Source organism: Pseudorca crassidens, chromosome 7, assembly GCF_039906515.1.
Source record: "Pseudorca crassidens isolate mPseCra1 chromosome 7, mPseCra1.hap1, whole genome shotgun sequence".
Classification (NCBI taxonomy): domain Eukaryota; kingdom Metazoa; phylum Chordata; class Mammalia; order Artiodactyla; family Delphinidae; genus Pseudorca; species Pseudorca crassidens.
In genome coordinates this window covers 42,384,301-42,411,389 of record NC_090302.1, presented here as the reverse complement: position 1 = coordinate 42,411,389, position 27,089 = coordinate 42,384,301, and the positions used below count along the sequence as shown (strand labels likewise).

The following is a 27,089-nucleotide window of genomic DNA, read 5'->3' as shown; positions in this document are numbered from 1 at the left end:
GGCACAATCCCAGTGTGCTCCAAGAAGGTCACATATCAGAAGCTTTATGGAGAAACGTGGCTCACAACTTTACTGTCTGGCTGAACTCTGTTGATTTGCAGATTATAAAAAACATATTGACAGCCATAAAAAAAAGAATGAAATATTGCCATTTGCCGCAACATGGATGGACCTAGAGAATATTATACTAAGTGAAGTAAGTCAGACAGAGAAAGACAAATACTGTATGATATCACTTTTATGTGGAATCTAAAAATGATACAAATGAATCCATATATAAAACAGAAACAGACTCACAGACATAGAAAACAAGCTTATGGTTACCAAAGGAGAGAGGCAGGGAGAAATTAGGAGTATGGGATTAACAGTACACACTACTATATACAAAATAGATAAGCAACCAGGATTTACTGCAAGGCACAGGGAACTCTACTCAAAATTTTGTAATAACCTACAATGGAATACAATCTGAAAAAAGATAACTGAATCACTCTGCTGTACACCTTAAACTAACACAAATTGTAAATCAACTATACTTTAATAAAAAAATATTGAACTAGCTCCCAGTGTTAAAAATTAGGGAATTTCACATAAAAATTGGGATTTCTGCCTTCTTTTGAAAATTCAGGAGGTGTGTAGCAAGTCAGGGCCTGCAATTCCACCAGCAAAGCTGCCTGAAGTCGAGGTGCAACACCCCCGCAGTCTGCTGTGATCTCCTCCAACCCTCTCACCCTTCGTTCACACACAGACATGCAGAGATTTGAGTTGTTTGTGCCCAGCTAGAAGAACAAGCTGGCGGGGAGAGGCTGACTGAAACCGAAAAGAAGAGGACTGGAGGGGTGAGATCTTCTTGGGTGTGCAACGGGCCCAAAGCAGTATGGGCGACCCTGGGTGGACCGACAGAGAACTAGTTAGGAGGGCAAGGTAGTCATCGAGGGGGCAGGGAGATGGCTGGACTATTGACTGTCTTATTTGCCTCCTTTAAATGGGGAGAAAATGCAGCAGAGATAAAGCACATGTCCCCTTTAACCTAAATGCAGAGCATACGGTTCGCTCCTTGGTTAATCCTCCCGTGGACAATGGTATCTTTAGAGCCTAATATAAATCACATTGTTACAGTGCTTTAGGGTTAGTAAAGCACTTTTACATACATTTTCTTTCACATACCCCTAACCACAATTTTGTGAGCTAGACTAGGCAAACAGTATTGTTGTGTATCGTAGATGAGGAAATGGAGGCCGAGGTTTGATGGAATTCAAACCGGACTTTGTCACCACAGCCCACGGACTCGCTGTTCCTTGGCAATGACCTGTCCTGGACTGCAAGGAACACTGGGCCACTTCAACCTGCCTGGACAGCGGCTGTTCAGACACCACAATGCTGGCTAGTGACTTAGGAGGTTTTTCCCTTACTAGGATGATCTTTCCCTGAGCAAATTCACCCCTCCTCCCCCAAACTCAGAGCGCCAGGAGTTTGCTCAGCCTGCAAGGCAGTGGTCAGTTATGTCTAGAAACATCCCTTATTTGTTCACGAAAGCCCTGCAAAATGTTTTGGCAAATAAATTCAGAAAGCCGGAAACGCTAATTATTAGGCAGAGACAAACCCACAGTAATAACATAAACAACAAAGTGCCTTTTCAGCGCTGCTATTCAATGTGCCTTCCTGTTGCCAGTGCCACGAAAAACACGCCGGGGAATGGCCTGGAGGGGATGGAAGAGGAAATGACTGCTTCCAAGACCTCGTCCTGTGGGCAGGCTGCTGCCCTCCCATTTACTACAGCAGAATCAGAGAGGAAGGGCGGGTGGGGTATGTGCAGGCAGAGAAAAATAGCTCGAAGAATGGAGCTCCTTAAGAATACAGGGAAGGTGGGGCACTTATAATTCTTTAACGGATGAACTTTTTTGTTTTTAGGTTGGCAGTAAAATGAACGGGGAAATAAAGATTTTGCTCAGCTGGTTGCAGATACATAGGAACTAGTCCTTTGCCCAGACAGATGCCCGTCTCGGTCCTCCACATATGGTTGTGCATGGCGTGCCTTGTGTAAAGGTGTGTGCACAGTGGGCTCAGCCTGGGGGCTGAGACCCTTCCGGTATTCTGCCCACTCAGCGGCGTGCCTTGTTCAGCCAGGAAGAAACACCTTTTTGTAAGTGGACGCCTGTTTTCATTCACACAAAGGCACTCCCTGTGCTAGCAGCAGCCCCGACCTGGGTAATGGTTTGCGCACGTCAGCTTTCTGGCCTTTCAAGCCTGTGTCGTTTTAAGCCACACAGTCACGTTGGATGTCCTGGACTTAAGTACCAGCCATGTCGAGCCTTACACAAATCGGGTAAGTGCTTTTTTGCTTTCCTTTCTCTGTCTGGAGCAGTAAGAAAAGCCCCACCTTCCCCCATCTCCTTAGGGCCACTGTGAAGCCACTGGGAAAAGTCTAATGCTATTTCTTCCTTCAACATGTCCAGAAATGTCTTCCTCCCACACGGTTTTTCCGTATAGTAACATCACATTCCTCCTCCTCATTTAAGTTCCAAGTAAATAAAAGAAGAAAGCTTGTAAGTTCAATGATGTGTGCTACGTGGCCAAGGACCACAGGCCCACTTTGATAGGACAACGTCCATTTTCCAGGCAAATCATACACGTTCATGTATCTAAATTCCAACCACAGTCACAGATCTTCAAGTCATTTCACTAGAGTCGTATGGTTGAGCAACGCCATGGCTGGCCTCTCTGAGCAGCAAATCAAACCCCAAATTGGCTTGCTTCCCCCAGCAGACTGCTGGGATACGCGTTCCTGACCAACTGCAGGAGAGCTGCCAGCTTGATACCGCTTCCAGAGTCGGCTTGGCCAGGGCAACGCAGGAACAATTGGTCTCATTACCTTCTGAGATGACAATTAATTAGTGTGATGGAAACAAGGAGTGGCCTCTCCAGGGAGCCGAGCCTCTGCCCCTCCTTCTGAGGGATGTGGCACTGGCCCCTCGTCAGAGCGAACGTCTGCATCGGAAGATGCACTGGGGAGGATTTCTGGCCCCCTTGAGGCAGTCTAAGGGGGCAAGAGGAACAGAACACCTTCCAAGGAGTTCTTTGTTGGGGAACAAGAAAGATGAAAGAACTCCAGTAACACTGAAAATCCAACTTAGAACCAGAGATAAATATTCGGCAGTGAAGTGCAACGACAGGTTAGAGAATACATTATTCTAGACATGATGAAGGAAAAAAAAGGACAAATGTTTCATTGAGAAGCGCCTCAGAGCATGGCATAAAGAATGTGTGGTGACAGGAATCCAGCCCCATTGAGGAATCCGAGCTCAGTGACAACATCCTCGGCAGGCTTTATTAGGCACTCGCACCGACTGCATTGCTCAACACGCTGTGAATGAGAACGCGTGAGTCACAGGACAGCACCCCCCTGACTCCAGTCGGCAGCACAGGACATCACTTATTTAACTGTGGAAGAGGATGACTGACTCCCAAGGGCTTTCTAGAAAGGAACATACTATCTCATTGCAGGGGTGGGTGAATTAAAACATAACTCTCAAAACAAGCATCCTAAAACTATTTTAAAAATATAATTATTTAGAAATAATGAAAAGTCCTTTATGAAAGACTGTATATGCTTCATAGCCACCAAAATTCCTAAGCTATAGGTAAAGCCTTGACATTGGAGTGGGGTTGGCACTTCAGTTAGTGGCCATGTGGAATCTAAAATTCAAACCTTGGTTTAACCATGACCCCCCCGGACTCCTCCTCTTCTAGTTCTCCCTGTTCCTTCTCCCAGCCAAACTGAATTAAAATGGTCACCCGAACTGGCTTCTCAACCTGTCCCCTGCCCCTCAGCTCCCAGCCTGTTGTGATTCACCTTCCACTCCACCGCTCCACTGACACTGCACTGGCCAAGATGATCACGTCTGAGGGGCCCTTTTCAGTTCTTCTCTTGTCTTCTTTTCAGTATCTGATAATACTGACCACTCTGTCTCAGACTGTATTCTGTGATTCTTTGATACTATATTCCCTTTTTCTAGAATTTCAGTAGCACCTTGTCTTTCTAGCCAGTACTTCCAAATGTCTGCTAGGCACTCCACCTGATGTCCGTGGCCGTCTTCTACCCCAATGTGTCCCCCAAACACCTCTCGACTGCTTCCCAAGCCCCCCAAAGCAGGTCTGGTCTTCCTCCTGTTTATCTGTCAGAGTTAATGGTGTTCTCACTCACATAGTCGCCTCAGCCAGAAGCTGTGGACAATCTTGGCGCCTCTCTGCCTGGAGAACCTCCCACTTCCAGTCACTAAGTATTATTCAGTCTACTGCTTACCCACCTCTCAAGTTGTTTCCCTCCTCTCCACTGCCTTGGGTCTAGACCTCGTTCTCTCCTACGTGGACCCCAGCAACAGCTTCTAGCCTCTCTTCCTGCATTCAGGGAGCTTTTTTTTTTTTTTTCCTGCGGTACGTGGGCCTCTCACTATTGTGGCCTCTCCCGTTGCGGAGCACAGGCTCCGGACGCGCAGGCTCAGCGGCCATGGCTCATGGGCCCAGCCGCTCCGCGGCATGTGGGATCTTCCTGGACCGGGGCACGAACCCACGTCCCCTGCATCGGCAGGCGGACTCTCAACCACTGCGCCACCAGGGAAGCCCTCAGGGAGCTTTTAAAAATCCATCTTCCAACCACTACCAGATTATTTCTTGCGAACACAAACCCACTTACGTTACATCTACTCAAAATCCTCCACCTCCCATCCCAGCTTCCCACTTTCTACAGGACAAAGAATTTCCGACGTAAATAAACCCCACAGAGCTTCCTGGTCTCCTCAGCTCCCACTCTGCGCCATTAATCTTAGCCAACTGGACCCCTCTCAGTTCCCCAAGCCTGGAAAGTCCATTCGTACCACCATTCTTGTCTCTGTCGAGGTTCTCTTCGTTTTGCACGCGCTCAGTCCAGCCTTCGCGCTCCTTGGCCTTCACTACCCATCTCAAACGCCTCCTTTCCTCTGAAGGCTTTCCTGCCCCCTCCCCATGCCCGTATCCAGACAGTCACTCCTGCCTCTTTACTCCCGCAGCAAATGTGCATCCCCTCCCGGTCAGTCTCACACAGGGTTGAGGTGTGCCCTGAGAACGGAGACCACAGTTTCTCTTTTCTTTCCTCCGCCCTGTAGCTCCTAAAGTGATCGGCGCCTTGTAAACAATCGACAAACATTTACTGGAAAAAGTTTTTTTCCTGCCCTTTCTTAGACCTTCACAGGTGCATGTAATTTCACACTCTTTCTCTCTCCATGCAAACCTGTGATGGGGAACATACACATGCATGTTTATTTCACCCAACAAGGACAAACCTAAGGTGGGGAAGGAACAGCAAAGTTGTACGACTTGCCTAAAATCTAAGAGGCAAAGATTCAGAAATCCAGATTTTCAGATAAAAGACCCGTTTTTTTCTTTATGATTGACAAAAAGTTTCTGTAATAAAACTCCCTAAAAACAGGGTGCTTATTGTGTAGGACATACCTCCTCTCCCACTAGAGAATTTTAAACATCCATTGCTAAGTTTTCTGGTATGTATCATTACCTGGGTATTTCTGTGTGGGGAGCTAAGATCTCAGGTCCCCTAGAGAGTATACAGAACTTATTCTCTAACGTCATTCTTATCCTTACTAGAGGTCATTGAAAAGGACCCAAATTCAGTGGGACAGGTAGATCACATCAAGCCAATTTCAACACCGCTGTTCTGACTGTCCTGCTTTTGTTTCTATCTGCAAGCTGTGTCCCCGCGTGGTCCCTCCTGTCAGCCTCCACCTGGATAACCACCCCCCTCCTAATACTGCCCCCGCTTGGTCGGGGGGAGGTGATTACAAATGCTGGTGGCAGCATGTAGTGGGACAGTGGGTGCTTGCTCTGCCTACTTTAATTGTTGCTGCCCTCCTTCCGTTTGCTACAAAGACCCCCTTACTCTCCTCTCTCCATCATTTTTCAGCCTCATGCAATGCACACCCCATACACCAACTGAGCTGGCATCTCCTCTTTGATGTAATGTTTCAGAGGAAGGTTATTTTTTTTGACTTATGAGGCTTTCTCTTTCAACCCTCGGTGAAAATCAGCAAAGATTCCTGTTCTTATCAACTGAGCGCTTAAGTAAACAGAGCATGTGCCAGAGTCAATAGGATATGGAAAACGAGATTTTGCTGAAGATTATTTGTAATGCGGTTCTGCTGCTAACACAGAATCAGGAGTTCACATTTCGTGATGAAAAAGAGCATGAAATGGGAAACAACCAGAACTTCAAAAAGAGGGCAGGGTTGGTTTGCCTGTACCCAACTTGGTCAGGTAAGGTCCATGCTTTTGTAAATCTGGACAGAATTTCCTCCTCTCGCTGAAAGAACACTCTCATTTATATATGCAGAGAAGAAATTACACCATTCTGCCCCGCCCTCATTTCAACAGACTGTCCGTTGTGCCACCTGACCACTTTTACCCACTTAGGACAGTGCCTCCTTTGCCTGGACTCGGAGCTCAGAGGCACAAGAGCTTTGGCAGAGCGATGAGGAAAAGGGATGGAGTGTAACTGTGCAGAGGCAGAATAACCATGGCAACCACGGTTTGCCAACCTGTTCTGCCCTGTTAAGGCCTGGGAGCCCCATGCCCACTGAACTGGGTGGGCTGCTCCTGTTTTTCACACCCTCCACCAGCAGCAGGATTCAAACGGTTGGCTCTTCCAGCCCTTCATTGCAACGTGAATTTACATCCTCTTTCCGGGTATCCATATATCATCTCCAGGAAGCATCGCTATTCAGCTGTGGGGCCTTGGGAAGACTACTAGCACAGAGTTCTTGTTCCCAACCCTTCTCTTTTGTCCTTCACAACATAGTACCTTTTGCAGGCGGCTCAGGTATCTCAGTATCTGAGGAGGAAACCTCACAGTGTTCTATTTGCAATTATATCCCTGGCCTTGTATTTACAGTTATACTTTTTCTAAAGAGCTGAAAGACCTTGACATCAATCCCTCATTTTGTACTTCGATGTCCAGGCAAAGGCGACTTGATCTCCATTTTACCGGTGGAGAAATGGAGAAAAAATAAGGTTGAAGAGTTTATATCCTGGCAGTCTGTGGTGAGGCTCTCAAAATAGTGGCTCTCTTAGCATATACCTTCAGGCATGCACAGATGGAGAAAAGACCTTTCAGTAGGCCACATATGTTTTCTTTTCTCTTTCTATAAAAATCGATGCTAATGTAGAAAAGGAAAAGACAGACAGAACTGTTATCAACCAAATGATGCCAACTGGAAGAAAATTTGAGAAGAGCACACTACATGTCACTTTCCTGCTTCACAGTCTTTTAACCCCGAAAAACAGAGAATCTGTTGGTAGGAGATCAGGAGTCAGATCTGAGCTGGAGGTATACTACTGTGTGACTCTTCCAGCATATTTTGAACTTCTTAGCTCTTCATCTGAAAACAGGGATAGGGCTGGTTATCTTAAAGGGATGTATGGGGATTACATGAAATAACGTACATAGATAGTATTAACAAGGCCTAGTCCAAGGCAAACAGTTAATAAAGTTAGTTATTATTATTTATGCTACTGGATGAATAACAGATCCTGACTTCGGTAACAGTGAGCATAATAACATTTTGTTTTCAAAACCATCTACCATGAAAGTACAACCATGGAGACCATTCTCTTGACCAAGAACTTGACAGCCTTTCTGACAGTACAGATAGATCAGAAGGGCCACTGTCCTGCTAGATTTTGTGTCATACCCTGAGAAATCTGGATCAGTTTGCAGTTTGAAAAAGGAACCTATGTATTCACAACCATAAGTCACAGATACAGACATGCCAGGTATAATACAGAACAGCGTACAATGGCTACACCTGAGTGTCCTATTATTCCACTAAATTTCAATTTAGGATCTTTGTAAAATTACAACAACAACAAAAAAAAAACGACGGCGCTATTTCATTAGAAAAAAGCAATTACCTTATGTTCAGCCTGTCCCATTTCTAAGAATCTTTCCACTATTACATAAACCACCTAAATGAATTTTGGAGCACCTCCAGGCAAGAGGACAGAGCTTGCTGCGATCTGTTGATATGATAATGACAAGTTGTTGCTATAGGAAAAACTGAGTTAGGGGTTTCAAACTATTTTTGAGCCTAAATTGGAAGAATCTGTTTCTGATTTTTATCCTGCAACCCAAATATAAAGCCACTATTTCATACGGATCACACGTCTCCCTTACGTCCTTTATATATATATATATTTCTTTTTTCTTTTTTTTTTGTGCCATATGCGGGCCTCCCACTGTTGTGGCCTCTCCCGTTGCGGAGCACAGGCTCCGGATGCGCAGGGTCAGAGGCCATGGCTCACGGGCCCAGCCGCTCCGCGGCATGTGGGATCTTCCCGGACTGGGGCACAAACCCGCGTCCCCTGCATTGGCAGGCGGACTCTCAACCACTGCGCCACCGGGGAAGCCCATCCTTTATATTTTTGTAACTCTAAATGTAGACTCATAAGCATAAGGGTTGTTGAATTCGCTTCTGGAAAAGTACTCAGTTTCTGTTTTTGTAAAATCACTTGTAGCCCAGAGATGAATGTATTTAAGATTATTAAAAGGTGCAATGGCTGAAGAACACTGTCTCATTAGAAATAAAGAACTGATCAACTTCAAGGTTAGATGAATTGACAGCCCCACTTCCTTCTTAGAAATTACAGGTTACATCAATTTCAAAATTAAAATTCTGGAAATACTTGCTATGGAAATTATCAGGAAATGCTCAAAATAAATGAAGAGCTCAAAATAAATGAAAACAGGAATATTCGTCACATGGCCAGACTAAACACAGATGGCCAGTGACATGCACACTGGGGGAGTTATCTGTTCATTCACTGCTTCGGGTTTCATTTGCTCATGCTTACTCTTTCCTTTTAAATGGCCCCAAAAGCCAGACACAACGTAGCAGGATGTGAAAACGTCCTGTTTTCTCTGCCCTGGACTGCTCTACTCATTCATGAACAAATGTCTGAGTGTCTTTTAAGGAGATGAGGCCAAGGCAAGCATTTTCCTTCTATGTAGACCAGTGCGATCATGCACCTCTGCTGGAGGGGTGCACCTCGTACAATCTCTAGGGACAAAGGTGCAGCTGGTATAATTTATTGGCTGGCATGGTATGCATGACAAAGGTATTGATTCTGCTTTTCTATTAAGAAAGTAAAATTACATGTAAGATTTGCTCACCTGGAAGTTCAATGCTTTGTGTGGAATAGAAACGTTTAGTTTAACTGAGGGGGAAAAAAAACCTAACCCTATATTTTCAAAGAACAAATAACCAGTCTTTCTGGGAAATGGGCAGTTCAAAACTAGGAAATGAGCGTATTTGATAAAGCTCTGCCAATAGTTTATTGGTTACTGCCTTTTGCCCCAGAAATGACTTCAATGGCATGATATGAAAGTACCATTGTGCCCTCGTCCCAGTCCCAAAGAAATTACACAGAACTGTTTCCTAAGAATGGTCAGATGGCATCTTAGTGAAAAAATTTCTCTGAAAACACAAATGGAAATATAGAAGGAAAACAAGAAGAGATAGGAAACTTGGTATTATGGGGGCAGGGGCAGGAAAAATTAGGATTAAGCCAGCAAAAGTAATTGTAGAGGATACAAATAATTGAAGGGAGCACAGAGAACCTTGTTAAAGACTTAAAAAGCATTCCCCCCCCCCACAGAAAGTTCCCTTTCATAAAAAATAGGAATCAATAAAAGCAAACTAAAGCTTCTGTGGCTTCTTGGCTAGAGAAGTAAGCTAGGTTTTAAATCACAGTCCCCAAAGAATGATTTTCCAGGTTTATACTTTGATGATGCTTGGTATATCTGTAAAACTAGCTCATTATCTCACCTTTTTTTCTTCTTTGTTGGCTGAAATGAGATCTATTTTGCATGAAAACATGGAACATATCTATCATTGGAATAAAAATCCCATGATTAAACATGCAGAAACAGATGCCATCACTGGTAATGTTAATCTATTAAAACATTTAAGGGCAATGATGTTGAGTTTTAATTTCCTAGTGAAAGTTCCACTACCTTCCAATAATAAAAAAATGCAATAAAATGAACAATAAAGAGAAGCCCTCTGCCATTTGCTATAAATGTCATGACCGGCTGTATTATGAGAACAAAAAAGGAGGTGAGTCAATCAGAAGCATCTATTGATATTTTGTGATTGCATTAAACACAGAAAGGCATTTAATTCTTATAATTAGTTCTTATATTTACTGTAGACTTTAATCAAAATATACATATAGTAAACCTTCTGGTCAAAGGAGTAAGAAAATAACACAAACTACAACTAAATTCCTGGCATAGGGCTTGGCTCATGGGTTTTGTTTACTAAATATTTGTTGAATGAATCAATAATCTAAATACCATTTATATCTGCTTTATATTTTGGCATGGAAAGTGCCTGCTTTTCAATTAAAGGCATTCCTGAGCCTACACAAGTATTTTCATTCTCTGACTGGTGTGGGCAGAGGCTGTGATTTAAGGATACGGTTTACCCTATTGTGAACCACCAACTCTGGAGGGACTGAAGAGGTGTCTAGGTTCTCAGTCTTGTCACTTCAGCCTCAGCTGAATATATATACATTTCTTAGGAATGAAGGATATCTATAATATGTATCCTTATATGTATAATAATACATATATAAACTTATTAAACTATTATATATTAAACTGTTACTAACAAGTAATTAGGTAGATTGTCTCAATCTTTAAACAAACTGTAAACTAGAACTTTTTCTGTAGTAACTAATATCAGTATTTCAGGCACAAACAATTTACATCTGGCAGCATATGACATCTGAGTGACTGTTTTCTGATGGAGAACACCTTTAAGAGGATGGAGCTCACCCCAGACTTCCCCTTACATGATGTCCTAAGATCACTTGAGAAACACAAATTAAACTCTTCCAACATGACCATGGCAGAGAAGGGAAACGACAAAGAAAGACTGTCAAAATTAAGAGGACTTTTTTTTCACCTTTTTTTAAACCATTTTTTAAAAACTGAAGTAGAGTTAATTTACAGTGTTGTGTTGACCCTCAGGTGTACAGCAAGATGACGTCTTTAGACAATTACTTTAAAGTTATTTTTATTTTATGATCTATACTCTGAGTACTTTCTTAATGGGTCTGCTTAGTAAGCAAGTAAAAATTATTCCTGGAACAGTCAGTCTGTGTATCAATTAAGCCTTTGTTACCGTTTCATTATTTTACCTTGAAAACCAACAACATGAAATAAAGAAGGGATTTAAACCTGACCTCTTATCAGCAGTTCTTTTAAATATTGGTTCAACTGAAAGGGAATTCTGTGAAGAGGGAGGAAATAATCCGTGAAATCAAGATGTGTTATTACCATCTGGATCCAAACCTCTTCCAAATTCCCTCTCACTGAACTCTCCCTTCCATCATCATGGAGAAGGGAAAGTGGACCCTCTTGGTAATACAACACCACCTCTTCTAAAACCGCAGAAAAGCTGAGAGGTGAAGCAGGGCAACTGGGGAAAACGAGGGAGGGAAATTCAGCCCCATGCAGGTTCAAGTGCGCTGGAAAACCCAAACATGGAATTGTCTGGGTTCTCTTCATCACCGCTGGCCTTAGCATCTTACTACCTCGGGCCCTTTTCTTTACCAAACATGGAATTCTCTGTTGTTAAATTCAATTATTTTCAACAGGGATCTAAAGCTTGGCCTACATCTCTTAGCTTTGTGAGATTAGTGGTGTACCGTTCCCTGAAATGCCACTTTTAACAATATCACACTTCTCATCTAGATCTCTGCTTAACCTGCAGGGATCCAGACCCTACGTGGTACATACACACTGTGTTACAGTCCAAAGGACGAGGAGGGTAGGAGGGAGGCATCTACCTAAATTCCTGCCCTGAATGTTAACGCCTGTTAATAAAAAAAGAAAAAACCTTTTTGCTCTTTTTAAAAGGCCATTTTCTTTTCTGCTGTTTAACTTAATGAAAAAACAAGTTACAGGTAAAGCACGTTGAGCAGGCAATAAACGCTCTTTTCGGTTTTGAATTTAGGTTACATGTTTCACATAGCATTAGGCTTCTTTTTATTTCCTTACAAACTCCCCCAAAGCTTTTTTAAACAGAGCTGTCAGCTCTGTTTGTTCCAGCCTCTGATTTACAAAGAGCCCGTGGATGAGAGCGAGCACCGTGTCGGAGCTGCCACCGCGTTCCCACCACAGTCCCGCTTGTGAACCTAGGAGCAGAAATCGACCCTTCCTGCTTTCCACAGCGGTGCTCCCGGCTCGCCCCCATTTAGGCAAGTAGCACACAGATTTGGGGGGGGGGGATGGTTCTCAGCCCTGGCTCAATCACGGGATTAAGTCACCAGACCGGAAAGTAGTGTAGGTTCTGTGTTTCATCCTCTGGCACTGGAATTCTCATTCCAGAGACATGGAACCTGGGCCACTGACCTGGGAGAGCTTCTTGGGGACCGCCCCACTTGGGGACCACTGCTCCACATCCACAGTAATGAGCAAATCAAAGTCGGTGCAGGGTTCTGATGCTAAAAATCAGTCCCTCTCTGCCACTTGGTGTGACTACTGCTACCTTCATTTCCCTGCCAGGCCAAGGGGTTGGTGTCTTCACTTCTCACGATTCCCTAATTCCTCTCTCTTAATCCATCTTTTGCCCTCAATGGGTGGCCAACATTGCTTTTATAAGTTTCCAAAGGCCTACCTGCGGCCTCAGTCTTCATTCTCTTCTGTAATATCTGACACCATTAGTCACTCTTCCTTCTTGAAAGTGCTGGCTGGTTCTCCAGCAACCCCTCTAGCCCTGCCTCCTTACTCTCTTTGGCCACTTTCTCTCCTCTGGCTGACCTCTGGGCGCAATCATTCCTCCAGAATTTTATGCCTAGTCCACTGTTTTTCTCTCTGCCCTTGACGTCTTGGCCGTTTGCTGAGCCACAGCTATTAACGCCCAAGCGTCTGGCTTCTCCAGCCCACTCCTCCTTCAAAGATCCTGGACCTGCTCTGTGACGGCCTGCCGCTTTACTGCTCTAATCCGGGGAGGGCTGTGTGCACCTCAGGTCAATTAACTTCCTTCCCTGGCCTCCTCTTGATTTTCCTGTTTCTGTTACTGTCATTCCATCTTTATACTTGGGTCCCATCATACCAGCTACGAGTCTCCGCTTCGTGGACTGTTTCTGTGCCTTTGCCCTACACAATCAACCACATTAGCAGAGTCCTGCCTGTTCCTCCCCCAAACGGTCCCCCTGTGCTGACTTCGCTAAGTTCACATCGCCTGCGTGAGTGCCTACACCTGCTTAAATACCAACTCGTAGAAGATGTGTTCTCCAGTCCCCTTTGAACACAAGGCCTCTCTTCTGGGGATTACTATTCTGTAGCAAAATTCTGACACTTCACATATTGCTGATGAATAACAACAAAATGAAACCCATAAACTAACAGCCAAGGAAGGTATATCCTTACAGTATAGTCAGAAGAGTTAACCTATTCACTCCCCTAATGCGTGGTTTGTTTTGCTGTCACCACAGAAATAGGTGGATGTAAAATAATGATACATTTAATAATTTCACGGATTCAATTCCATACTTTGATCCATCTCTGTTTGGCCACGCTGTGTATAATAAAAAGCAGATCAAGCTTATTAACCCATTAGTATGAAACTTGAAAACATAATCTAAAAATCACCTCCGTTTGTGTAATGTGGAATCTTTGCTTTAACGTAAAGAAGCAGCCGTTGCTTTGCTTCTTAACATATAGATATCAACTCTAAGTCCTGGCAACCATAAGTTCCACAATGATAACAGGATTCAAAGTTCAAGAAAACTAACTCTAGACAAGATGTTCATGCGTTTGTAGATTTGGGCAGGCTATATAACAGCACTTTTTCAATAGAAGGAAAGATTTTAAAATGCTATTTTAGAGTACCGTTAAGCTGTCACCAGCCATACAGAATGCAGTGAAGTATGAGGCCTACTGTGTAGGATAAAAAGTAAATGCATCCAACTTACCCTGCAGCTATTCTGGGTCTTAAGAGAGACCCACTGGCCACAGCAAGCCACTTGTGAGCTAGCAAAATTAAATTATAACTTTTTATGCTGGATTTAGTAAAGTATAATATATAGTGGCAGAAACATTCAACTGCTTGAGCAAAGAAAAAAAAAATCCCTGAATTCATGCAAAAATTTTCAAAGGAGGGCTTCCCTGGTGGCGCAGTGTTTGAGAGTCCGCCTGCTGATGCAGAGGACACGGGTTCGTGCCCCAGTCCGGGAAGATCCCACATGCCACGGAGCAGCTGGGCCCGTGAGCCATGGCCGCTGAGCCTGCGCGTCCGGAGCCTGTGCTCCAAAACGGGAGAGGCCACAGCAGTGAGAGGCCTGCGTACCGCAAAAAAAAAAAAAAAATCAAAGGAAGCTAACTTTCTATTCTTCCACATTTAACAGAAGCCATGAAATACTCGTAGGCTGGGATTTCACATCAAGGTTGCCCTGGAACAGAATCGATATTTCCCAGTAAGAGAGCCCATGGCCCCCAAGGCTCTGCATACTGGCTGGGGCAGGCAGCGAAGGAGATCTGTTGGTGTCTGGTCTCCTAGGCAATCCTGCTCTCTCAACCCTGCAGCTCAGGCAGCCCACCTTTCTGACCTGGTTCTCCGCCAGACAATGCCCAAGGGAAGGATAATGCACATACATTGTCACTAATGACGCCAGTGACCTGCAGAAGCAGATACCATCCCTGATTTACAGATGAGGAAACTAAGTCTAGGAGAAGATAACCAATACGCCTAAGATCTGGGAGGTTGGTTTACCTCTAAATATCACCCGCTTCACCGCCAGTGGTTCTCAAGGGAGGGTGACTGCCTCCTGCTTCCCCCCCCCCACCACCCCCCGCCTGCCCCCGGGGATTCTGGCTGCTACAATGACTGCGGGACGGAACTGGCATTGAGTGGGCGGGGACCAGGAATTTCAAATGTTCTGTAACACACTGGACAGTTCTCACCTAAGGAAGAACTGTCCTGTCCCACAAGCAACAGCAACCCATGAGAACACTGTGCCATGATACTCCTGGAGTTTGAAGGGGGAGAAACCACCTTGAGGCCTCACCAATTAATGTTGTCAGCAGGCTAGGGTGGCATGGGGGGGGCAGGGATGTCCACTAACACGGGTGTCGAAGTGAACATACATGAACCTTTTCTTAATTAACAGAATGTAGCTAACATAAGAAGGAACCATTTAAAGAAGACTTTACTAAATACTCACAGATAACGAAAGGGAAACAAATACTGGCTGAAACATGAAACTAAATAAGACAGCTTCTCCCATCCTAGCTCCCCAGCTGGATGCCGGGCACCTCATTAGCAATGGCTGCTCAAGCAACTATAGCAAGGCTCCCAGAAGTCAAGACCTAGGATGCTAACAGTTCCTTGGTGGGACAAGCTCTGCTTGCCCCCGCTGGTCCCTGCTTCTCCCCTGCCTCCCTGCATGGACTGCACGGCACCAGCAGTGTACCTGGACCTTCTGGCTCTCAGACGGGTTCAGCCAAGGGGGAGCTCTGGCAGGAGGCCTGAAAGCAGAGCATTTACCTCCCTGGCTCCTTCCATGCAAGGTTACCTTAGGCTAGATGTATTCCCAACTGGAGTCCACGGCTCACCGAAGCTAACAAACTCTACGTATCTCTCACTCTTTGTGGTAGGCAGGATGATGCCGCCCCCGCCCCCGATATCCATGTCCTAGTGCCAAGAATCTGTGAATATATTACCTTACATGGCAAAAGGAAATTAAGGGTGCAAATCAAATTAAGGTTAATCACCTCATCTTAAATAGGGGCATTATCCTGGATTATCTGGGTGGGCCCAATGTAATCACAAGAGTACTTAGATGTGGAAAACGGAGGCAGAAGAGATCAGAGGGATGCCATGCGAGAAGGACTTCACCCACTGCTGCTGGCTGTGAAACTGGAGGAAGGGGCCACAGGCCAAGGAATGCAGGAGACCTCCGGAAGCTGGAAAAGCTGAGAAAACGGATTCTCTCTTAGAGCTTCCAGAAAGGAAAGCAGCCCTGTTGGCACCTTGATTTTGGCCCATCTAACCCATTTCAGACTTCTGACCTCCAGAAGTCTTGTTTTAGGCCACTGACTTTGTGGTAATTAGTTACAGAAGCAATAGGAAACGAATATATTCTTTTCAGGTTCTGGTAACCACTCACCCCCTTTTCTGGCCTAGATCACTGACTCTCCTTGGTGGTTCCTATCCACACCTTTGCAGAGAGCCTCTTCATAAATAAACCATATTCTCCCCCATTTTGACTGTGCCCCTGTTAGAACCCAGAGTAACAGACTTCCCCCTTATCATTCGGCTTTTTCCCACTGAAAGAAAATTAATCCTTTTTCATTCTAAACTCCAAATGGAGCCAAATTCATTAAAACCCAGGATCCCTCTACATTTGTCAGTAACCTATTAATGTATTTCTCTTAACAAACAGCCCACTTTGCTATTGCATGTATCCTTCCCTACCTGAAAGGCCACTAGGGCCAACCATCAAGACAAGAGTCAGTATCAAGTCAGCTCAAAATGATGACACCTGGCACAAACTTTCAGAATGTAATTTATAATATTAGGAGAATAAAAGGGTCCTTCTCTCATTCTTACCTATGCATTTTTGTGAAATTACTGAACCAATAGAGTAAGAAAACTCTCTGCTTCATATAATCTGTAGTCTGGGACTTCAGGAACTTTCCGGCTCTATCAGATGTCAGCCTTGGTTAGAAAAATGTTATTTCAGGATAACCCAATTAGACACTGTAAATACCAAGGAGCAAAGTCCTTGGAGCTGTACGTGTAAAAAGCAGCATTACCAACCATGCAAAACGTTTAACTGTTGGGGAGAGAAGGCTGAGTGGTCAGTGGGCAGCGGCAAGGAATATCATGGGGACATGTCCTGACCACAAGGCATCCAGAGTTCTATGCCCAGCTCTCCTAGTCACAGGCTCTGTGCCCTTTGGCAGGTCAATTTTTTCTCTGGATCTCAACATTTCCCCATCGTAATGAAAGGAAATTAGATTACCTTTAATAATCACTCCAGCTCTCATGTGCTATGAGTCTATGAAATACTGAGTTGGAAAGTGCTACAAAACACTAATAAAGAGGTCAGTAACGATTATCATCAGCCTTAGTGATGCTCATTCATTCATTCATTTATTCATTCATTCAATAGTCAGTGAAGGTAACTCTGTGCCAGGTACTATTTCAGGCGCTGGAACTAAAATGATGACCAAGATACCATCCCTACCCTTGAAGAACTTATTGTTTTGAAGAGAAATATATATTAAATTGTTAACACTGCTATATTAGAAGTTTACATATGGTTCAAAGGGGACACAGACAATAGTGTTTGATTCTAATATTCCTGGGAGGGGAAAGAGCAACCATGCTTGATAAATTCTACTTTTTAATAATTATTTACCACTAGCTGGTAGAACAAAGACGGGCACTGATTAACAACAACAACAACAACAAAATAAAACCAGATCATCACAGCCAAAATCGTTAGTTGTGTTATCTTGTCGACAACCTTTACTGATTGCCATGGCTAAGCAAATTATCCAATTATCAGTGGTATATATTAACCATATCGATGGACAAAATAACCCAATCAGGAGTACTTCTCTAGAAACTTCACACAATAACACCACAGTTGCATACAACAATGAGTTATAAAAGGAATATAAATATAAAAACTGAGTAGTTCTTAAATTAAGCATCACTATCTTGAGTTAAAAAAGGATAGAGGCTTAGAAATTAGCTGATATAATATTTAGTCAAATATTTTGTCTAAATTAAAATAAAAAACTTAAAAATGGTGGCATATAAAAGTTGTCTTTTTTATTGAAAGATAACTGTAGTCTAGAATTTATTATTAACATTGTCTTTAAAGAAATATATTCACGCTTTGCATCTTTTTTTTTTTTTTTTGCGGTATGCAGGCCTCTCACTGCTATGGCCTCTTCCGTTGCGGAGCACAGGCTCCGGACGCGCAGGCTCAGCGGCCATGGCTCACGGGCCTAGCTGCGCCGCGGCACGTGGGATCCTCCCGGACCGGGGCACGAACCCGCGTCCCCTGCATTGGCAGGCGGACTCCCAACCACTGTGCCACCAGAGAAGCCCTGCATCTTAAACTGAGAATTAAAAGGTGTCCTCCATATAAGATTTTAAAACAGGTAGTTACTGAGCTTGAAGAATGTACCAGTTGAAATCAGAGCTCCTTTAGTAAGACAGAGTACATTCCGAACATCCTTTCTGTATATCTCACCTGTGCAGACATCAACCTTTATCATCCCCTGCCCTCCTCCACCCTGTGCTCCATTTCAAGACCCAGATCAAACCCCACCTCTTCTTGCCTGAGCACCCAAGCTCCCTAGGAACTCTATAATCAGACAGCACTGACTGTCTGTGCCACCCACTTGGGCCCTCAACATGGAATGACTTTTTTTGTTGCTGGTTTAACCATTCATTTGTATTCCCTCAACCAAATTGAAACTTCCACAGAAGCCAACATCAGATTTCAAAATTTTTTGTATCACAAATATTGTTTTCCTTTTCTAAACTACTTCCAATTTCTTTTGCTCCTCGGATAAAGGCCGAGTATAAAGAAAGAAATAAAGGATCCCCCAATAAGGACCAGAACTGTGTGCTAATTATGGTAGAGTCTTAGTAAAACATTATTAATTGAATGAATGATTTTAAATGTTTCAGTCAAACCATCTATTAAGACTGTGTACTCATCTGAAACAAATCCCAAAGTGTGAGTACAGAAAAGTCAAGCAGAAACAGAGCATCCTTGGGCTCAAACTCACGGTGTGAATCCATCTCCAGGTGGCCCTCAGGAGGACAAAGGCAGTCTTCTTTTGTGAATGGGAGGAAGTGACAATAACTGGGTGTGAAAGCATCATATGCAAGAGCACACATTCAGGAAAATAATCTTGATTCTAAAGTGCAGTCCTTTCTATGAATTAAAGTTGTACGCCATTGAGAACTGGTTTATCCAATCTGGATTATTCCCAAACACAGTATCATGGAAGAGGGCTGAAGACAGGTCTAAAAGGCAGGCAGGGACAGGCAGGGATAAGCAGAGCCTTTCAAACATCTCATCATCATTAAGCCCCTTTAAAATAACTCAAGTAGGCTATGGGCACAAATCACAAACCTGGGCCAAAAAGGTAGCTTTGCGATATAAACCTATCCCCAAACTACCAGCTCACAAGCACAAATATCAGCCCTTTTAGACCTCAACAGAGCCAATTTTGCTTAGGGGCAGTCAACAGATAGGAGTTACCGACACCCTGACCTCTTGTCACAGATGCAGTAAGAGAAGCATCAGCATATATACAAAATACAGTCCATGGGGATTGGTCCCACGATCCCCCTTGGATACCAAAATCCAGGTATGCTCAAGTCCCTTATATAAAATGCCATAGTATTTGCATATAACCTACGCACTTCCTCCCGTACACTTTAAATCATCTCTGGATTACTTATAATGCGTAGGCATGTAAATAGTTGTAAATACAAAGTAAATGCTATATAAACAGCTGCCAGTGTGCAGCAAATTCAATTTTTACTTTCTGGAACTTTCTGGGATTTTCTTTTTCTCCAAATATTTTTGATCCATGGTTGGTTGAATCCACAGACACAGAACCTGCGGCTACGGAAGGCCAGCTGTACACCTTTATCTTTGTAAGTATATATCACAGGATAAAGTGTATGAATGTGTGTTACTTAGTAATAGAAATTGTAGCAAATTATATTACTAAACCAATTTAATCTAAGGGCAGTTCTATGGTTATACTTTTCAAAATAACTTCACCAATTTTTGGTGTTCAACGCTGATCATCACCTAGTTTTTCCAACTGCAATAATGCTTTTCAAACAAAAAGTCAACCTTCACTGAAATAGACTAACCTTTATGAATTATGAGTCACAGGATACTTAATGATTCGTAGCATAGTTTGGTTAATAGACTTATTTTAATAAGGAAACAGTTTATTAAGTTTCTTCTTAAATGATGACATTTTCCCAAATTAGCTTTAAACAATTTAACTCTTCAAGAAATATGAATGCTAAATACTAGAAGATAAGCTATATTTATTGACCTAGCCCACATATTTCTTATTATCAACAATATTACTTTCAGCTGTTTCCCCACTGACTGCCTTTGTCAATATTTATTGACAAAATTTTAATTTCTTAATAAACTAATCATGTACATCTTCTACCATTATTTTGATTGGAAAAAACACAAAGAACTGACACTCAGGAGACGAAATTTAGTTGTATAATCTGTAGGACAAGCCTGATGAAACTAAGTCAGATAATTATATTTTCTACTCTTCAACGTTAAGCCATTTTCTTTTAGTGGGAATAATGAGCTCCGACCAAAAGCGCTTCAGGAGAAAACTGGAGGAAGAGTGATAAAACTAACAGGTCATGACTGCGTACCTTTATCACAGCATCCCAGGGCCACGTACAACAATTATAAGAGAAGACTTGTTGTATAGGAACACAATCATTTGGGTCAAGAAGGATAGTAATTTAGGAATTTTCTGGTGTGCTTTTACAGCACACCAGCCTCTGCATACATACCATGCTCGGACACGTGAAAGGGGCTCGTGCATACACAGAAAGCAACACAACACACACCCCCACCCCCGAGGCTGTGCAAACTGACAGCACACTCTCCCAGGCGTAAGGACTAATGCCAAAGGAGAACAGGAATATCCAAGGTGGAATCTGGCAGAAGGAAGATCTGGCTTAGAGGAGGGTGAGAGGATATTCCAGGTCATGAGAATGTTCCCAACAAAGGCACTGGAGGGAGGGAAGAGCAAGTAAATTTGCCTCCCTGGAAGGAAGAATGTCCTGGAAGGTACAATAGAATGAGGTTTTGTATTCCTCCCTTGGGGTCTAACCCTGAGGATGTTACAACACTCCAACATCCCACTTAGTTGAGGCTGGCTGAAGAGCAGAAATGGAATGGCCGTAACAGTGGCGAACAGACGTTTGCCCGTACAATGAAATATCTATCTGTTTTCACATGCAAAGTATAAGAGCTGATACCTACTCGTAGTTGGGTACAAAGAGGAAATAAACCTTGTTATATCTATTACCCTTTCTGAGGCTTGACTTGGCCCCCAAGGGAAGTAAATGCTTATGTATTCTCTAATAGGGCTAATGGCAGAGATGCCTATTTATTTTACGTTTATTTGCAGTGCTCCCGGGAGTTGAAAAATTCCCTCCACCAAAGGAAAGCACATATAGGAATCAAATCACTAAGCTGCTCTTCTTTTACTACAAATAATGCATTTAGGAGTTTGTTGGCAGGTGTCTTCATTTGGCATTTCCTGAGACATAAGAACAAGGAAGGGGTGGGAAGGGCCAGGAGGAGCGAGCCAGGGAAGAAGAAACGATGTCTGGAGGAAGACAATGGAAGGCAGCCACCAACACTGCTTCTGGGCCCAGGGGACGAGACGATACCAAATATCCAAACGTGGCTATGCGCTCCTGCATTAAACAAATTAAGCACAGAAACAAAACATCTCTCTCATTTGTGTTCCGATTTCATGATCAGGGGGTGGTTCACACAAATGCATTTAAAGCCTTCCATCATTTCTTTTCTTAGGTAGAAAAAGGGCCAGGCACTTCACACAGGATATTAGGCTCAGACTTGCCTCAGGTAAATCCATAAAGAAGGTAAAAATGAGTCTGTCTTCACCGTCTCACTTACCCTCTCTGGAACTTTCTACCTATTTCTGGCCTAGGGGTGAACTCTTGGGACAGTGACGCCGGTTCCAACATGCTCTTCCTTCCACTTCCTCCTACTGCCCACCCGATTTCATATCTGTTCCACCTTAACCCACTAGCCCAGGAATCTGCAGATAAAACAGAGGCATTCCCCATGGCACTCAGAGCCCCCTGGACTTTGGTAGCTACCATTTCTACTTATATTCAGGGTGGCCTGGCAAAGCAGGTCATCTAAAGTTTCAAGTTCAGTGTGATTTAGCTGACCTACTGAGATCACTGAAAACCAAATTCTCAGGTTAGGCAAAGGAGAGAAAAAGAGATGACTTCATCATTGCTTCAGATAATGAACACCCCTCAAATTTAAAGAAGGTCAGCCAGTTACCCTACATCCCAGACCTACTTCCACTTGTGTTAGAAATTAAATGCTCTACACAGCCTACGTGAATCTCTCCAGTCAAAGGGTGAGGGGTTACATTAGCTCACATCTTTGCAGTTAGAATAGTAAACATAATTTAACTTTTTACCAGGCTCAACAACAATCATCTGTGCTAACTACCCCCCCAAAGAAGGTAGGAGCCACCAGTCAGGCCGACAAGCTACTAGGCTGAGAGCCTGAGTATTCACTACAGCCTGGTCCATCTCCCCACCTGCTGATTACTTCATGGATTTGCTTCCCGCAAATACATCTCCATGGAGGTCTCTGGAGACGCCTTGGAAAATGTCCACTTTCATAGATCAGAGCCAATTTTGATGCCAATAAAGAGCCTCAGAAGCTGAGCTCATAAACCGGTCACCCCTTTCCTGGTAACTAGAAGGAGAATCACGGAAGCCGCAATGCTGAAGGCATCGCTTCACACTTCAGTCATGCAAACGGTGGGAAGCTCTCAAGGTGAGTGTCATAACATGAAGGCCATGCTCCAGAGCAGCGTTCAGGGAAGCCAAATAAACTAAGAACCTTAACCCCAATCTCCCCACCCTCTGTCCACACCGCGGTCACACTGACTTAACTCACCATTTATTTTTTCAGGGGGGGTGGGGAGTTTGGCTGAAAAGGGGGAGACAGTGAAGAGAGAGACCTACACACAGTGAGGTGCATGATAGGCAGAGTTTCCCCAAATCCAGTCACCCTCACATTCCACCATACAATCTTCTGCCATATCTGCATACCACCAGGATTATTTAGTCATATTTTTAAAAGACAGTTTATACCATAGCTAAAATTGAAAAACAAATATCACATTCTGTATACCCCTCCCTATACAAAGTATAATTATTGACTTTTTTAAAATATTGTCAAAGAGAATGGGCACAGAATCCTGGAGGGCAGTGGTGTGCGAGCACGGGCACAGATGGCCGAGTCTGGTCTCCTCCCTGAAGGAGAGGCAAATCCCAGGACGGGGCAGAGCACATGCCCAAAGAGGCAGCGATGTGACCTACTGACGGAGGAAGAGGGCTTTCAGACAGGCCTGGGTGACACTCTGAGCACCAACCACAGGACTATCTAGGTGAGTTAGGCGAGTTACTTCATCACCCTATCCCACAGAAGGGCCACAAACCTCCTTTTCACAGCGATTGTAGAAAGCAAGTAAAACAACGTACTAGCACTTAGCACCCTGCTCAGTACAAGGCATCTATTATAGTTGCTGCTGCTGCTGCTTTACCTCTAAAAGGAGGAAAAGCAAACACAGCTCCTGGACAGGACTGCCCTAAACCCATTGTTTTTAGCTCATGTTTATGAAGGGATTGGCTTACTTGGTGCCAGGCATTATGCTAAGCGCTGGACATTAATGCTCATTTGATCCTTATCTCTTTGGAGCCTCCCAATAACCCTATTAGGTAACTGTTATTAGTATCCCTATTTTACAGAAGAAAAAAGTGGGACTTGCCCCAGGTCATCCGGTAATAAATCAGTGAGCTGGCTTCCACTCTGGTCTCTGTGAAAGCAAATAAAAACTGTGCAGAGCTGCAGGAGCATGAACTCTGCTACAGCACTGCCCTCCGCTTGACTTTCCTTACCTCTTCACCACACAATGTAGCCTTAAAGGGCCAAAATTCTCCACACAGAGTAACTGGGGAAAAATCAGTTCAAATACATTTTCATGTCTATTATATTATAAATTAAATGTAATAAATCCTTTCAACTAAATGTATTTGCAATAAACCTGCCAAAAAACCCACACTTGGAAACACTTGAGATGAACCATTTTTAATACTGACAGCCCAAGAATGATGAGAAAGTCCTATGAATGAATGTGTAACTGTAATTACCCTGTAACATTTTTCTCTAATAATGCCTCTACTGCTTGTCTTGCACACCAACCCTCTCCAAAGCGTATTGTGGTAGCTCTTCAAACATTCTGTACTCTCGTATAATTTGTTTATATTCCCTATTCCATTTCACAGAGACTGTCATTATGAAGGTTATTATTATTATAGATTTTTCACGCGATCTGAATACCAACTGCAATGGCCTCAGTAACAGAGTTCCCTCGACATCCGTTGCAAGCATGAGACCCACAACCCATCAGATGTTTTCAAGGGACACTTGAAATCTGCTCAAGTTTAAGGGAAGCCGAACTGATAGCTAACAAATTAATACATTTTCAAGCACAGATTCTGTACATTTCTTGAGAGACTGCTGTATCATTTTTCAAACTGGGGACTCTGCCAGGTGGGAAGAAACACAAGTGGGTGGTAAATGTGCTTCCTCCTCAGGTTAAGCTTGTTATTTGAGGAAAGGCGTGATACAATTAAAGTATCCTGCTTTGATTAAAAATTTTCACATGAAACTATTATGATCCCATTTTCTACTAGTATGATCTAATTTTCTATCCAACAGGAATAACACATCGTCATTGAGTCAGGGCAGGCGAAAATGGGCTTAAACTGCCCTGCAAACAACACTGCCCCCTCTGCCACGCCCACTTTTCTTTGTCATCCTATCACTGTTGTGGCCTCTCCAGCCGCAGCGCACAGGCTTCGGACGCGCAGGCCCAGCGGCCATGGCTCACGGGCCTAGCCGCTCTGCGGCATGTGGGATCTTCCCGGACCGCAACACGAACCCGTGTCCCCTGCATCGGCAGGCGGACTCTCAACCACTGCACCACCAGGGAAGCCCTGAGGTTCAAGTTCGATTAGCTCTGGTAAGTGTGTCATCCCCGCCCCCGCCCCTCCAATGCGTTTTCAGTCCATTCTACTAACTAAAACTTACTTTTTTTTTTTTTTGGCCGTACAACGCAGCATGTGGGATCTTAGTTCCCGGACCAGGGATGGAACCTGCGGTCCCTGCTGTGGAAGCACGGAGTCTTAACCACTGGACCACCAGGGAAGTCCCTAAAGCTTACTTTTTATCTCTCTCCCACACACCAATTGCTTCCACATTTGACCTGGTCACCACACTTTGAATGACCATGCCCCTCTTTCCCACGAGCCCCATTGCTCCAAGAGGACAGAAGCAGGGAGTCTCATTCTCCCCTTGAACCCCAGCACCTAGCACAGTTTTTAGAACTTGGTGTAATGATCAATAAATATTTGTTGAATGAATGACTGCTTTTGTTTAGCTCTACCTTGACTGCCAGTACCCAGGAGTATTAGATGGATAAAGTTCTGGCTCTCTGGTAGGAATCATGCAAAGCAGTAAAGGAAAAAAAAATTTTTTTTAAGAAACCCTTCCAAGTACAAAAATACTACAATCCAACTCAAAATTTTTATATTCAGTCTAGAAATAATGGCCAGGGTAACGGCAGAAAGAGAAGATTGGAAAACTATGTGCTTCAAATTCAGAATGGCTGAGGTCTAGATGCCACCCTTGTGTCTTACAGGCTATGTGACTCGGGCAACTTAATTTTCATGGGCTGGCTTCTTTGTCTCTAAAACGGGGCTCATAACATCTCCTACATGTGTATGGGGCATTTAAAGGTATTGCATATAAGACACAAACACACTTCCTCGGCCATAAAATGCACCAAATATGTTGGCTTTCTTGCGTTTCCCAGGGCCACTTTTCAATCGCTAATCATCTGATTTAAAGAAAACATGATATAATTCAAAAAGAGTCATGTATCACAACGTTCACTGCAGCTCTATTTACAATAGCCAGGACATGGAAGCACCCTAAGTGTCCACTGACAGATGAATGGATAAAGAAGATGTGGCACATATATACAATGGAATATTACTCAGCCATAAAAAGAAACGAAATTGAGTTATTGGTAGTGAGGTGGATGGACACAGAGTCTGTCACACAGAGTGAAGTAAGTCAGAAAGAGAAAACACATACTGTATGCTAACACGTATATATGGAATCTAAAAAAAAAAAAAAAAAGGTTCTGATGAACCTAGGGGCAGATGCAGATGTAGAGAATGGACTTGAGGACACGGGGAGGGGGAAGGGTAAGCTGGGACAAAGTGAGAGAGTGGCGTGGACATATACACACTATCAAATGTAAAAGAGACAGCTAGTGGGAAGCAGCCGCATAGCACAGGGAGATCAGCTCAGTGCTTTGTGACCACCTAGAGGGGTGGGATAGGGAGGGTGGGAGGGAGACGCACGAGGGAGGGGATATGGGGATATATGTATACGTATAGCTGACTCACTTTGTAATACAGCAGAAACTAACACACCACTGTAAAGCAATTATACTCCAATAAAGATGTTTTAAAAAAAAAGAAAACATGATAAACACCTTCCTAGAGGAAAAAAAGGGGGGGGGGTAGAGTGGGGTATAAAAATTAAAGTCTATCACGGTGTTATTAAGCTAATTTTTTTTGCGGTACGCGGGCCTCTCACTGTTGTGGCCCCTCCCATTGCGGAGCACAGACTCCGGATGCGCAGGCTCAGCGGCCATGGCTCACGGGCCCAGCCGCTCCACGGCATGTGGGATCTTCCTGGACCGGGGCACGAACCCGCGTCCCCTGCATCGGCAGGCGGAGACTCTCAACCACTGCGCCACCAGGGAAGCCCAAGCTAAATATTTTGAGATAGAAATTTTAAAGTTTATAAGGGATTTTGAGTAACACTTTAAGATGAACAAAATGATGAGTCCGAAAAGTAATGACAAAGAGCATGTGAAAAATCTGGAAAAGATACAGGAACAGACTGAAGCTTTAACTGTAATTCTCAAATGCCTATTTTTCTTTATTCTGTGGCAAGTCATTCTTAAATTATTCTTCCTAGAGACTGACTGCTCTTGTTGAACATATGCCTTTGAGTAATAGCTGTCCAGACTTATTACAAGGGCAAATTCTAGCTGTGATGATTTTCTTGACAACCAACCACTC

The 27,089-nt window shown here is 43.7% G+C and overlaps 1 protein-coding gene and 1 long non-coding RNA gene across 2 annotated transcripts in view; one reads left to right on the top strand and one right to left on the bottom strand.

Moving 5' to 3' along the window:
- Nucleotides 1-27,089, bottom strand: part of GNAQ (G protein subunit alpha q) — a 288,945-nt gene that overhangs the window by 119,357 nt on the left and 142,499 nt on the right. The window lies entirely within an intron of this gene.
- Nucleotides 1,968-25,383, top strand: LOC137227745 (uncharacterized). The gene is made up of 4 exons (XR_010944990.1): nucleotides 1,968-2,326; nucleotides 22,337-22,698; nucleotides 24,649-24,952; nucleotides 25,050-25,383. It is a non-coding gene; the product is annotated as an uncharacterized lncRNA (long non-coding RNA).